Raw genomic sequence first — 15,663 nt, 5'->3', positions numbered from 1 at the left:
TATAGAATGCCCATAAGAATTATTTCAGCTTAGTCAGTCTCATTCAACTTGATTACCAGCAAACACGTTCTTTAACTGTTTTAGATCAAAAAAGGAACCGTGTTCCATAACAGTTTTTACAATATGGTGACAGAACTGTTCCAGAACAAAAAGGTAACAGCGTTCTAGAACACTGTGACAAAATTGTGACCGAACCATTCTAGAACAAAAAGGTAACAGTGTTCTAGAACTCTGTGACAAAATTGTGACAGAACTGTTCTTGAATCATGTGACAGCACTGTTCTGTCACAGTTGCTATGGACTTGTTCTAGAACAAACTGTTCACAGACGCTCTATCATATTTGTTTAAAGTTTATTTTATAACTGTGCCGTAACAATGTTGCATCGAAGTTCTAGAACCCTGTTATAAGTGTGTTCTAGAACAAATTAGGAACAAAGATTAGTTCGCTAACACTATGGTCGAGCTGACCCTTGCGTATACCCCTGATGTGGATATCTCGGACGTATAATTTTTGTTAGTCAGGACTGCGTACGCGCTATCCCGGATCAAAATATATCCATGGGGATATCAAAATTTCCGCCTCGCAGGATATTCCGACGGGTTATCCCTGGAATAACCCGGGACATAAATGGGGTCAAATCAAATATCTCGGGATATCCTATTGCTGTGAGGGGTACATAACACTGTTCCATATTTGATAAATAACAGTTCTGGAACTGTTATAGAATCGTTATAGAACTGTTATAGAATTGTCCTAGATATTTTACCATTTTTACAATGACATTCTAGAATTGTTTCAGATCGGTTGTCATAGCGTTCTAGATCTGTTAAAGATTTGTCATACGACATTTGTAAATTATGTTCTAGAGCAGTTACAGATCTGTTTTGTAACCATGTTTGCTGGGTTCATTCCACATTTTAACGAAGGTGGATTTGCAGATTTAAAGCACCGCGCACATTTGTCAGATTAAAAATGTGGCCAACCGAGTGGATTTTCATTATTTCAAACTGAAAATGACAGATACGCAATTCAAAAGTCAGCCCAACCAATGGGGGCGCCAATATGGAATTCCAGTGGCATATACGCAATTCAGAAGTCATCAAAATCCATATATTAAAATTCATTCAAGTTTTGCGGTTACGTAAAACCAGTTAAACTTAGACAGGTTGTCAGGTGAAAAAGGTGGTCAACTTCTCAAGTTTTACTGTAAATGCTCAATTCTGATTCAAGAATTTATTATTATATTTCATCTTTTGCTTCATTTTTAGAGAACTGAGTCCGGGTTTTTTCTGTTTAACAGAAAACTTCAGCAAGTGTTGCACAATAATTTATTTCAATATCGAACCTTTTAGATAAAATTTATGGACTTAAACAAATGTATGGTTTTTATATTGGCACATTCGAATAAACGAAGACCTTACTGCGTATTAAAAGAAAAGACTCATGAATAATATGTCATTATAAATAATGAGAAATTTAGACACAACGCATTTTCTAATAATAAATTACCCTCCTGGAATTTTATGTAATCTTCTCCACAAATGGTGCATAAGTCTGGCTTTGTTCTAAATTCTTTATCGCTATTGTAAAATGTGGCATATTGTGTAACGAGATGTACCTATATATAAGCGCTTATCTAAAAAAAATGACAGCTCTACAATATTTTTGTTCAGAAATTTCAACATAATCAATTTCCTCGTCTTGTATAAAATGCAGATTATTTTTGCGGCTCTACTTTTGGCCTTTGCGGTTTTATTCGATTCCATTGGTAAGAATAAATAAAGTCAGACTATTAATAAGACATTATAGAATTATAAGAAATAATTAATAAGACAGCGACCCAGGTCTCTGATCAATCTCTCAGCAATGACCCCAGGCGAAGAGCTTTATAGAGTCACCATATAAAAAACTCTCCGTACGATCCCATTTGTATCCAAGGTCTTTCGTTTCAGACTTCTCCCACTCCACTGGCTCATTGTCCCTCATTTGCCTTATCCCCTCTCCCTTTATGTCCCCTTACTTAGACGCGTCCACATAAAAAAGTTCCAATTCGCGTTGCGAACTCGGAGCTTCAAAATCTCGTATAAATTATATTGGGAATATCAACACCCTCTGTTCTGTGCCACCTTTTTATTAGGTGTCCACGAGTTAGCACCTTTCAATCTGATTTTTCCCAGATGGAACTTTTTGTTTTGGACACGTCGACTTTCGCTCCGTGAATTCCCCAAATACAGTGAATTTCTCAAATCCACTTACCCCTCCCTTCCCCAAACAAAAATTCCATTTAATCCCCACTCTTATTTCCCTTACTTCCCCTTCCACTTTTTCCATTACTTAACCTAATTTCTCTTCCCTCGTTTCCCCCAACTTTCTCTTCATCATCTCCACTAATTTGCTCCCACTTCTAATACTCCCTACTTATTTTCCCACATTTTTTCTGCTCCTCCTTCCCTCATTTCCCCCTCTCTTGCCCGAGGGTACGAAACTCTACAGTGACTGGAAGTAATTCCATTGATTAATTCTTGCAGGTCTGAGTTTAGAGTCAGGCCGAGAATCTTCAACCTCAAGACGTTCTAGAACTAGATCTGGATCTAACTCAGAACCATCTGTCCAAGGACCTTCATACTCACCAGGACTACGAAGACAATCACCAGAACTTGTCAGGCCATTGCGACAAGGAGCAGCAGGACCTTCAAATGCCCAAGGAGTACGAATAAACATAGGGCAATCCTCAGAACCACAAAGAGCAAGACAAGGATTACCTCTTTTTCCAATAGGAAGATATTTAGCTCCAGCTAAAGTTCGAGCTCCAGTTCCAGCTCCAGTTTCAGCTCCAGCTACAGTTCCAGTTCCACTTCCAGCTCCAGCTCCTCCGTCTCCACATTCTTCAGTTGGCTCCAGTGACGACGTCAATGATTATCATTACTTGATGCAAACCTCATCTTCTGGTTCTAGTCACTACAGTTCAGAAGTTGATAACGATTTCTGATGAATCGGACATATAATTTGTTAATAAATGATATCAACTTTACAGTTGTACAGTGCCGCATGATACGGTCAGAGAGACCACACGCCCATACTCATTTGGCACTTGAAACAAACTGAAATACAGTCAAACTCGGATATAATATCCTGGATATATCCCTTCCGAGAATTGACGCCGCGGGGCTGCGGGGATTGCGCGGTGGTCCCACAGACGTGAGCAAACAAGAGCGTTTTCATCCGAAACGCCACTCTATCGGGTTTGTTCCCCGCCTCCTCCAGTCCCAAACCGGGCGCTATTTCCAAGTTTGACTATATAAATATAAAATTGTGACGCTACTGTGGACGTGCGATCTCACCGACTGATTATGATCTTTCAATTAATATTACTCACCTATTACACGCAGGGCCATGTGTTGTCCACTAGGGTGGTCCAAAAATGCATGGCAAATTTTTTTTTGCATTCTAGAGGACAACGATCCCCCACATTTTATTCTAAATCCGAAAAAAGAAATTCCCTAATTTTTTTTTATTTTGAGAGGTGCCGGTTTTGACTTGAAGTTTCCCTTGTAAAATGCATGAGGAAAAATCACTTTTTTGAGTCTCTAGAATAATTTTTAGGGTTTGAAAAAATGTGATAGGAAACTTCAAGTGAAAACCGGCACCTGTTAAAATCGAAAAAAAAGTTGGGGAATTTCTTTTTTTGGATTTGGAATTATTATTTATTTCTATTTGGAATTATTATTTATTTTTATTTCAAACATTATTCTCTTTCAGGCAGGTAGTTTTAACCGAGGAAACAAATTCCGGCCATTTCCCGGTCTTGCAAATATTTTTCACGGTCATTGAAATTAAGAATGGAAACTGAACATGTTTTCATTTGAACATAAACTATTTGGAAATCCATGACAACAAATTTTTCAATAATCAAAAGTTCTACAAATTTTTGTAAAGAACTAAATAGTTTAAGATATTATTCATTCTAGTTACTAGGATACTTGAAAAAACTTTTACTTTCTCAATTCTAATATTTATATGGAAATTCAATTTTATTATATATTTGGAGATCCTGTTTTCTTAAATGCCGATAAATCAAAATTTTTTAATTTCAAAAGCTATTAATTTAAAATAATTCAAAAACCACAAACAGCATACATTTTATAATTTTTTATTGGCTAAGTAAAATTAAAAGTCTCACCTATAAACATTTTAAAATTAAACTCTCAGGAATAAAACAGTATTTAATAAAAAAACGTCATTTTTTTAAATTAATGTCTTCATTTATTTTTTATAGTTGAATATTGAACTTTTTGGTGGTACCACTAAAAAATCCCAAAAATTAAAATTCTCGATACTGTGCACTTTTCGAATTGGAAAATTCCTGAACAATGTTTACCAAAATAGAGGACATTAAAAAAAAGCAGACATAATATAAAATTGTTTCAATACTAAAAACAACATGCAATTGTAAAATTTAAATTTACGAATAAAAATTAAAAGACTTTTCTCAATTAGAAAATGTTTTAATTTTTTAATTTTGAAACACAGAAGATTAGTTTCAGTTTCATTTCAGTTAAAAATTAATGTTTTCATTTAGGGTTTTTAGTTGAAGATTGAACTATTTTGGTGCGAAAACTAAAAAATCCCAAAAAATAAAATTCCCGACACTGTACAATTTTCCAATTAGAAAATTCCCGAACCATTTCGACCAATAGAGAAGAAATTTTAATAAAATACATGAATTTCAAGTGAATACCTTATATAATTTATACATAACTTCTACACAAAATACATTAAAACAACTTTTTATTAAATTTTCAGTTATGAAAGATACCTTTTTAAACAAAAACGCAACATTTAAATTTATATTTAAAAATTAATTTTTAATTAAAAATGGACGAATTTTTAACAAAATATTACAATTCTCGACTAAAAAAGATACATTTTTTCGTACCAAAAATCTAAGGGTTAAAATTTACAGGTAAAAAAATTAATTTTTTTACAGAAAGCGAAACAAATCTTGAACAAAATGGTAAAATTTTCAAAAAAAAGATGAAGATTCAACCAAGAAGATTAAATTTCTATCAAAATAGACGAATTTTTAACAAAATATTTAAATTTTCCACTAAAAAAGATAAACTTTTAACCAAAAATCCAACAATTTAAAAAAACGAATTTTGATTAAAATAATTTCAAACCAAAAAGATAATAGTTGAATTTGTGGTTAAAAAATGAATTTTCAAACAAAAAAATAAACGAATCTTGAACAAAAATGTAAATTTATCAACCTACAAGATTAATTTCAACCAAGAAGATTAAATGTCTACCAAAAAAGACGAATTTTTAACAAAATACATGAATTTTCAACCAAAAGACAATTTTTTTACTGAAAAAGATACATTTTAAACTAAATATCCAGCAATTAAAAAATAAACGAATTTGGAACTAAATAGTTAAATTTTCAACAAAAAAGATGAATTTTCAACCAAGAAAATCATGGCAACGCAGGACAAAATCTGCTAAGACTGCACTGGCAAAATCATAAACGATTATAGTTCATGTGCTCGTTGTGGTATTTTTTACCATCCAGGGTGTCTTCGCTAAGTGCTGTGGACCGAAATCAAAATCACCTACAACTTTAAGTAAAGATGATTGGGATGGCATGTTGACAAAAAAGGTTATGGACTGTCTTCAAAAAAATAACAGCACCCTTGAGGATAATCTTATTGAAGACGTTAATACCATTGTGCAGAGGAACAGCAAAACGATGAAAGAGGAAATTAGGAACCAAATAGAACAGAGCGTAACGTCAGTTGTCTCTTCGGTCAAGAATGAACTCGAACGTGTGGATTTAGCGGTTAATAGCTTGATATTTGTTGAAGTGACGACGTATTGTTTACATCTATCTTTGTGTGTGGTTCCGATTTTTCACAAAAAAAAACGTCATCAACTTTGCACAATGCCATCGTTATCCGTGAGGATTTGGCTAAAAACGAAACGAATACCATTCAACAACCACCGAATTCACCTAATTTGGCTCCCTGCGATGGGTTTACCGCAAACCGATTATAAAAAATGTTTCGAGGATTGGATCAAGCGCTGGTATAAGTGCGCTGCAGTCGATGGGGAATACTTTGAAGAGGACAATATCGTTTATGATGAATAAACTTGTATTTTTGATTTTAATAATAAAGTTAGAAAACTTGTTGATCAAGGTGGTATACAAAAGGGAATCAAACAGTCTACAAGAACGAGTCAAGAACTTCGAAACGAACCTGCAGATGCAGTGGAGACATGGCCAACCGATGGTGGTGAAAAGGAGGAAACCAAGATAAGAAAGAGACGAAGCGAAGCAGAGAGCCGAATTATAATAAAATCGTCGCAATCTATCAGTGTGAGTGCAAGTAAACGTGAGGAAGTATCAAGCAGGGTATCAGTGAGAGTGTATTATCAAAATACTAGAGGTCTCAACACAAAAATCGAAAAGGTAAAGGGATTCTCTGATCTCTATTATTATGACGTATTCGCAATTACTGAGTCATGGTTAAAATCTAACTTCGATTCTACTGAATTATTCGATGTCCATAGATTTACTTGTTATAGGCACGATAGGGAAAATGGTATGGGGGGTGGTGCCTTAGTTGCAGCAAAAAACAATCTAATTTGTCATCAAACTAATCTTGCTCCAGTCCACTTTGAAGCTCCATCAGTAAACATTGTAGCTGTCAAAATTTTGAAAGTTCACTCTGCTTTCGTATGCATAACTGTGTATATCCCTCCTACCATAAAAACGGAGAAATTAAATAATTTTTTTAAAGCCTTAGAAGACTCTCTTGAACTTCATGAGTATCCTTTAATCATAACTGGGGACTTTAATGTAGGTCATTTTTTAGAGCATACGGAAGGTAAACTGACTGACAAAAAAGCATCACTCCTAGACTCATTAATCTCACAGTATGATTTAATGCGGATTAACAGAATTCTAAACTGTAATGTTCAGTGTCTTGACTTAATATTAACGAATCTAAATTGTGATGAGGTGAGGCATGCTGATTCGATGGTTGCGAAAGATAAATACCATACGGCATTAAACGTACAAACATTTATTATATAAAATAAAAACACCCAGATTAACTTTCAATGTAACTACGGAGAAACAGATAAGATTTAATTTTGCGGAGGTAGATAGGAGGGCTCTATTCGACAATGTGAATAATATTAACTCGAGTGATATATATAGCACTGTTGATCTTGAAGTAGCAGTCCTAATATTGAATGAAAAAATAAAAGAGATCTGTATTCTTCCCCAGGCGGCCCCAGTAAATAAAAATAAAAGATAAGATAACAAGTAAACAATCTAGGTGTAATAATAGTTACTTGGCTAGCTGCTTTAGTAATATAGGTACAGAAGTTAAACTTACAATTAGAGTAGATAGACAGAATTTGATTTAAAAATAGGAAGAGAATTTGATAAATAATCCAAAGCACTTCTGGAACTATCTAAATGTCCTGAGGAATGTATCTAGAATTCCTGGAGTTGTATGCTAGTGGAGTGAAACTGAAAAGGCCAAACGAAATCGTTGACGCGTTTGCTTCATATTTTATGAGTGTTTAAAACCAGGCAGATCCTCGTGCATGTGCACACAATATAAGAGTGAGCGGTAGTTTCGGGTGTAAAATTAAGCTGGAATCTCTAGAAGTTAAATTAGCTTTACAGGCTCTGCTAGATAAATTCACATCAGGTACAGATCTAATACCGAGCTTCCTGATTCGTAATTGTGCGAACTCTTTTTTGGAACCGCTGTGTGCTATCTACAATCTAGCACTCGATAAGGGAATCTATTCAACGATCTGGAAGGAAACCAGAGTGTGCCCAGTGTTTAAAGCGGGAGATAAGTCGGATATTAAAAACTACAGGCCGATATCAGTAATAAATAATTTCTCGAATGCTTTTGAGTACTGTTTAGCCAACTATGTATCTGCAGCTGTTAGATCCGACATCACAGATTGTCAACATGGTTTCCTAACTAAAGGCTCTACAGTAACTAATTTAATACATTTAACACAATTTATATCGGACGCGCTAAATGAGGGAAATCAAGTTGATGTGATTTCTCTAGACATAGCCAAAGCTTTCGATCGATTCAACCACGTAAAGATATCTGAATGTCTCCAGAGACCTAAAATGCCAGGGAATATAATTTCGATGCTTCATAAACTTCTTAGTAATAGGAAACATATAGTAACATACGCTGGAAGCAAATCGGAACCTTATACTTCGTCGTCAGGTGTACCTCAAAGTTCTAATTTGGGACCCACATTGTCTACTATATTACTTAATGATAAAAAAGAGTCCAAAAATGTAAAAAAAGTTCATGCTTACAGATGATATCAAAATATTTGTTAAAGTGACCAGTGTAAGAGATTGCATTGAATTGCAGAGGGACTTCCTGGGGATTCTTAGCTGGCTTGGTGATCTGAAGTTGACTGTTAATAGTAATAAAAGTAAAATTATGACCTTTTCCAGAAGCAAGGATCCGATATTCTTTACTTATGTAATGAGGGATCTCCTTTAACGAGTCGTTTGTATCAAGGATCCAGGAATCTGGTTTGATTCTCAACTATTATTTTTAAATCATATGTGACGTGCGCCGAAGAAAGAGGGCTTCCTCTGAAAAGTCAGATTTTTCAGGGCGAGCGGTTGAAGTCGTCCCTAAAGACCGGACTTTTAGGAGAAAGGGAAGACTCACGAAATCTTCCCTCTCCTCTTACCACTACATTCTCACGGAAAGAGATAGGTCGTAGACGCGGCTCACGGACTGGGTATAGATGAGACGCATAGATGGGGTTGTAAGTGGTGGGAGGTGTTTCACAGAATCTTGATCTGTCGAGCCATATCCAGATTTCACGGGTAGCTAACAACTCAATTATTAGCAATAATAACGCTCGGATTTTTTTCCCGATGATTTCATTAACAGGAGCAGCTCAAAAACTACCGAAACGTATAATAACCTTGATTTCAATTTTTTTAGAGTAAGCCCCCTTTCTACGACGCATGTCACATATTGAACATATTGTACGATCAGCTAATGAAATTTGGTCTTACATAATGAGATCCTGTAAACAGTTCAAGAAAGTCGAGGCTTTAAAGGCAATGTACTTTGCTTTTTTAAGGTCAAAGCTTGAATATGCTTCCTCTATTTGGTGCCCTTAAAGTAAAAAAAACCAATTGAAGAATTAGAGAAAGTCCAAAAAATGGTTTTAAAGACCCTAGTATGGAAGGTGGATGGGGTGTATCCACCTAGAGGTTGTGACTACGAACGGTTCTGCGATGGGTTTGAGATGTTAACGTTACAGGAAAGACATATAATACTGCCTTCACACGGAAAAAAATTCTTGAGAGGAAGGAGTGAATCGAGTATATATTAAACTCAAAGAATGTGTTCGCTTAGATTAGGTAAAACGTTTGGTTAGAAGTGTTAAACATTTAGTTACTTTATGTAAACTGTTCTCGTAAATCAGTAATTTGGACAAAATTGCTAAGTTGGAGAGTTTATTATTTTCGACAGATTATGTGTAATTTTATTATCTTTAAATTAGAAAAAAAATTTAGATGTTAAAGAAATATTTTAACTTACAGTAGCCAATCTTTGGTCTGGTATCGCGAAAATGAATTTCCATGAAATCCGTATAATGCATTTGGAGGTCAAGTTTGTTGTTGTTATCGCGTTTCTTGATATTTCAATATAGTTATCGCGTACAATCGAAACAATTGTAAATTATTATTACCGCATCATAAACTCTATTTAATATTAACATTCGCGCACATTTCAAGTGGTAAAAAGCGTTTAATTGTCCAAAGTAAATCTGAACTGTCACTGCTCCCGCTCAGACCGTCGCCATTTTATTTCGCTGCTCCCACAATGCACCGGCGCTCTTCCGATAATTCCTTCAGACACTTATTCTTAAAATCCCTATTATAGCTATACTTATCAGGGGTTTGACTATTAGATATTCCTGGTATATGGAAAATGGTCAAGGGCATTCATTTTAGCTGATCCAGAGATTTTTCTTAATTCCTTCGTTCGTTTTCAGCTAAATGTTTAGCTATAATGGGGAATAATATCCCTGTCACAGCTCAATTTTTTTACCGTGTAGTGTTCGGAATTAAAATAATAAGAGGTTTAATAGACTGCCCTGACTTACTGAGCGTGCTCAAATTTAGGGTTCCGAGAGTATTCTCTAGAAAGCGACACTTACTCTACCTTCGAGTTGCTAGAAAGACTATTAAATTTATGTTTCCAGTACACTGTTAGAAAAAAGTCGCTGAATCACACCGATAAGTGAATGTCTTTCGCTCTGCATCGTTCTGGTGTTACATGTTGCGTAGGCCAGCTTCGTGTAGAGCCGTAAATGCACGAGCAAGAATCCGAGCCCCCCCCCCACCCCGACTTCACGATTGGTTTTCGGTGGTTAACTGGCTATTAAGAGGAGTTTTTAAGTAAACTGAATTTTGCAGGGTGTCAAGAGAATGAAAGTTCATGCAATTTTGTAATGCTACATCATTATAGAAAAATATAAGAAACTTAATTCTTATTAAACATTCTTGCGCAATTTTGTTGCACAATTTTTGAAAAGTTTATGTTGGTTTACAAAATGTGCTTTCAAATTTGCGTAAGTTTAACTGATATTGAGGAATTTTGAATTGATTTGAAAATAAATAAAACTTGTGAAGATTTTTTTGTTTAATTTTGTAAGGTTTCGCGGAAATGAAAAAAATCTTTTAGGTTCCTAGCAATAATTAAAGTAAACTTTTATTGCCAAAAATTAATTTCAGGAGATTATTTTTAAACATTTCAATACGTTAAAAAAGATTTCAAAAATTATGGAAGTATCTAAAAAAGTTGAAAGGAAATTTTTTTTTATTATACAGAATTTTAAAAAATCAGTAACATTTTGAATAATTTTTAAAGATGAGAAGATTAGAATGTCTGACAAGATTAAAACAAAAGAATTATTTTCCTAATTTTTTTATGTGAAATTTTTTTATTTTTTTGTTTTTATTTTGAAAAATGAACTTTAAAAGAAGATTAAAGAAGTATTTTAAACACATTAAGCGATTTTCTAAAATTTTGAAAAATAATGTTGAAGGTTTTAAAAGCAAAATGTTTCAATTCACTATGATTAAAAAGTTTGGAAAATGTAAATACTCGAATAAATTCAATAAATATTTAGTAGAATTAATGAAATTCAAAAATAATTTAAACTTTTAAAGAGTTTCAGAACGCAGGATAAACTTATTTAAAAAACAGAACAATCTAAAATTTCTTGTAGAAGAAAAAAAGATGCGCCTGGAAATTGTGCACAATTGTCAGTCTTTAGAAATAAAATTCTAATGATTTAAAAAAAATTACTTTTAGCACATTTCTTCTCAGACTGAATCTTCGTCTTTACTCGCAAGAGTTCCAATTATTTTCAATAAAAATAAGTAATGAAATAAATTTTTAAAAATTCAAAAAGAAGACACATGCCTCTATGCTTAAAGATATAATTTGTTTACTTAGAATAAGTTCTATGCAATTAAAAAAAAAAAGTTTATTTGAAGCACGTATAAAATTAGTTAAATTATTTCTAAAAATTACAAACATTTAAGAATTGTAGTATTAAAATGTACTTAAAATTTAAGATTTTTGTATTTAATTTTAATAAGATATAACGGATATATATGTAAAATAAATAAATTATAATAAAAGTTATTAAGATACTATACAAAAAGGTACGTTTAAAATGGTTTTCTCCTTTTAAAATCACGAGATATTTCTTCATAAAATAAAATTTGTTAAATTCATTTTACAATTATTCACAATCACAATTATTTTACAATGAAAATCTAATTGTGAACGATAAATTTTGTAATATTGAGATAAGTATCTTAAAACATTAAAGGTTTCGTAAAGTTTTCATGTACTAAGAATTTTTAAAGCTGAAAATGTAACGATTTTGTTAAACTTTTTTAAAAATTATTTTTGCAGTTGAAAATGCATCCTTTTCTAATAGAGAATGATTCTTCTTGTTTGAAAATTGATTTTTTGGTTCATAATTTAAAACTGTGTTTAAAATTCGCTTCTTTTATAGTTCAAAAATCATTTTCTTATACTGAAAATTTAACTGTATCATTTTTAGTTCAAAATTTTTTTCATTTGAAAATTTAACAATTTTTTTGAAAATGTGTGATTTTATTTTTGCTTGAAAATTAACCTTTCTCAGTTAAAAATTAATCTTTTTTGGAAGAAAATTATTCTTCTTGTTAGAAATTCATCTATTTTAATTAAAAATTAATTTCTTTGGTTGAACATGCATTTTTTGATAAAACTTCTTTTCCTTCGGTATAAAATGGTTTAAAGTTAAACCATACAAAATTTTAAATAAATTGTTACAAGTTTTAGTTATTTTTCAATCGTTTAAAAATTTCTGAATATCTCCTAAACTTACTCAAATTGGAAAGCGCATTTTTTAAACAAACATAAACTTCTAAGTAAATTGGGCAACAAAAATGCACGAGAAGGCTAGATAAGAATTAAGTTTTTTATTTTTTCTAAAATTATATACAACATGGCAAAATTACAAAATTTTCTACATTCTCTTTTACACCCCTTTCAAAATTAAAAAAAATTTAATTTTCTTTCAGAATTTATTTCATTCCATTTTTGGTAAAAATGTATCTTTTTTAACTGAAAATCCAACCATATGTTTAAAATTTTAACTATTCTGTTGTGAACTCGATTTTTTTTATTCAGAATATTTTTCAATTGAAAATTCATTTCTTACATCGAAAATTAAACTATTTTGCAAAAAATTAATTTTTGTTTGAAAACTATTTGAAACTATTCTATTTTTGGTTAAATACTTATTTTCTAGTTTTAATATTCATTTTTAAAGTTGAAATTTAACGATTTTTTTGTATGTTTTTAAAACTATTTTTTTAGTTGATAATCCATCTTTTCTTATAGGAAATAATTCTCCTCGTTTGATCTTTTTTTATTTGAAAATTTAACAATTTTGTTGAAAATGTGTTATTTTATTTTTGCTTGAAAATTGACCTTTCTTAGTTAAAAATTAATCTTTTTTGGTGGAAAATTATTCTTCTTGTTAGAAATTCATATATTTTAACTAAAAATTAATTTCTTTGGTTGAAACTGCATTTTTTCATAAAACTTCAAAAAAATTGCACGAGAAGGTTAGATAAGAATCAAGTTCTTGTTTTTTTTTCTAAAATTATATATAACATGGTAAAATGGCAAAAATTTTCTACAAACTCTTTTACACTCCTTTTAAAATTTTCACAAAATAATAAAAAAATTTTGTGTTCTTTTTTCAATTTTCCTTCAGAATTCAATCCATTCCACTGCCGGTAAAAAATATATTTTTTTTAAAATTGAAAATCCAACTATATGTTTAAAAATTTAACTATTCTGTTTTAAATTCGAATTTTTCTATTCAAAATATTTATCAGTTGAAAATTCATTTTTTACATCGAAAATTAAACTATTTTTCAGAAAATTAAATTTTTTATCTGAAAATGTACCTATTCTGTTTTTTGTTAAATACTTATTTTCTAGTTTTAATATTCATTTTTGAAGTTGAAAATTTAACGATTTTGTCCAAGTTTTTTTTTGTATTTTTTTAGATGTAAATTCATCCTTTTTTTAAAGGAAATAATTGTTTTCGTTTAAAAATTGATTTTTTGGTTGATAATGCAACTGTTTGGTTGAAAATTCGATTTTTTTAATTGAAAAAATATTTTCTTATACTGAAAATTGACCACTTTCACTTAAAAATTAGTCTTTTTTGGTAGAAATGTATTCTTCTTGTTTAAAAATTCATGTACTTCAATTAAAAATTCATTTCTTTGGTGGAAAATGCATGTTTTGATCAAACTTCTTTTCGTATAAAATGGTTGAAACTGCATGTAGTTTTTTGGAAATTGAACTAATTTAATGAAAATTTTTTAGTTGTAAATTAATTTTTTTAAATGATAATGTAACCGTTATTCGTTGAAAATTGATCTATTTTGTTAAAATTTCGTTTTTTTTTGTTGTTTTAAAATTGATTTATAAAATGTCTAATTTCTGCTTTCTGTAGGAAATTATTGGTTTGAAAATTAAGTTATTAGTTTGCAAATTCGATTTTCTGCTTGAAAATTTAAATATTTTTTTGAAACTTTGATTTTTTGGATTTGATAATTGTTTTTAACTGAATGTGTAACTATTGAATTTTTCCTTGAAACATTATTTTTCAGTAGAAATTCAATTATGTGGTTGAAAATTCATGTATTTTATTGCAATTTCATCTTCTTTGGAAGAAGTCTTTTTGTACGTAAATTCATTTCTTTGGTTGAAAATTAGACTACTTTGTTGTAGATTTAATTTTTTTTTTATTCAAAATTAATTTTTTTAATGCAAATGTAATTGTTCCATTTTTTGTTAGAAGTAAATCTTTTTTATTAAAAATTAACTAATTTTGTTGAAAATTCCATTTTTTATCTGAAAATTCAACAAGTCCAATTTTGGTTTAATGCTTATTGTGTCAGTTTAAAATTTGTTTCTAAAGATGAAAATTGAACAATTTTGTTGACATTTTTTTTTCTTGAAAAATTATCTTTTTAATTATAAATTTATCTTCTAACTTCTTTAGCTCGCAAAAGCCTACACAAGTTAACTGCGCGTGCGCGCGCAAAGAAACTTATCGGTGTTAGTTTTCGCACCGTATAGTGTCGATTGTATGTTTACACCACTCTAACCTCAAAATCTCAACTTCAACAAGATTTTCTCACCTTTCGTGGTATTAAATACCGTTCGATATTTGAGTGAGATCTGCGCACATCCAAATATTATTTAAACATTATTATTAAACTAGTGTTACTTGTAACTGTTGGTTTATCGCTGATAAATAAATCAAATAAAGAAGATTAAGTTTCTACTAAAGTAGAAGAATTTTCAACAAAATATTTAAATTTTCGACTAAAAAAGATACACTTTTAAACAAATATACAACAATAAAAAAACAAAGAAATTTTGAACAAAATAATTAAATTTCTAACAAACAAGACGAATCTTCAAACAAGAAGATTAATTTTCTACAAAAATAGACGAATTTTAAACAAAATATATGAATTTCCAACCAAATAGTTAATTTTTTAACTAAAAAAGATACATTTTGTATGAAAAATTCAACAGTTCAATTTTTGGTTAGAAAAAAATTCTATACTAAAAGACAAACGAATTTTAAACAAGATGATTAAACTTTCAAACGGAAAAATGAATTTGTGATATTTTTTATTATTCATTTTAGGAGAATCAAATTTTTGTTTTGTTTTTTAATTCCTCATCTCCTTACCTCCGAGACTTGTCGATTGTTTCAGTTTATTGTAATTTGCACTATTTTGCGTAAACAATGAAACTTAATTTTAAAAATCCTTAAATAGTGAAATTGTAAAATAATTATTATGAAACTAAGATATTGTCTGCTTAATTGATCTTATCCTTACTATGATTGCTTAATTCTGATTCGAGACTTCATTCTTATACGAGGGTGGATCAAATATAAACCGGAATTTTACAAATACTTTTCTTAGCCAATCGCAAGCACTCTCACAGTGTAGGTTCTTGTAATGTAGTGT

General features: G+C 30.9%; 1 pseudogene; it reads left to right on the top strand.

Moving 5' to 3' along the window:
- The first annotated feature begins 392 nt into the window (after positions 1–392).
- Positions 393–545, top strand: LOC117179202 (annotated as a pseudogene).
- Positions 546–15,663: the final 15,118 nt, after the last annotated feature.

Source organism: Belonocnema kinseyi, chromosome 8 (assembly GCF_010883055.1).
Source record: "Belonocnema kinseyi isolate 2016_QV_RU_SX_M_011 chromosome 8, B_treatae_v1, whole genome shotgun sequence".
Classification (NCBI taxonomy): domain Eukaryota; kingdom Metazoa; phylum Arthropoda; class Insecta; order Hymenoptera; family Cynipidae; genus Belonocnema; species Belonocnema kinseyi.
Note: the sequence above shows the minus strand (reverse complement) of the source record. Positions and strands in the feature narration are given on the sequence as shown.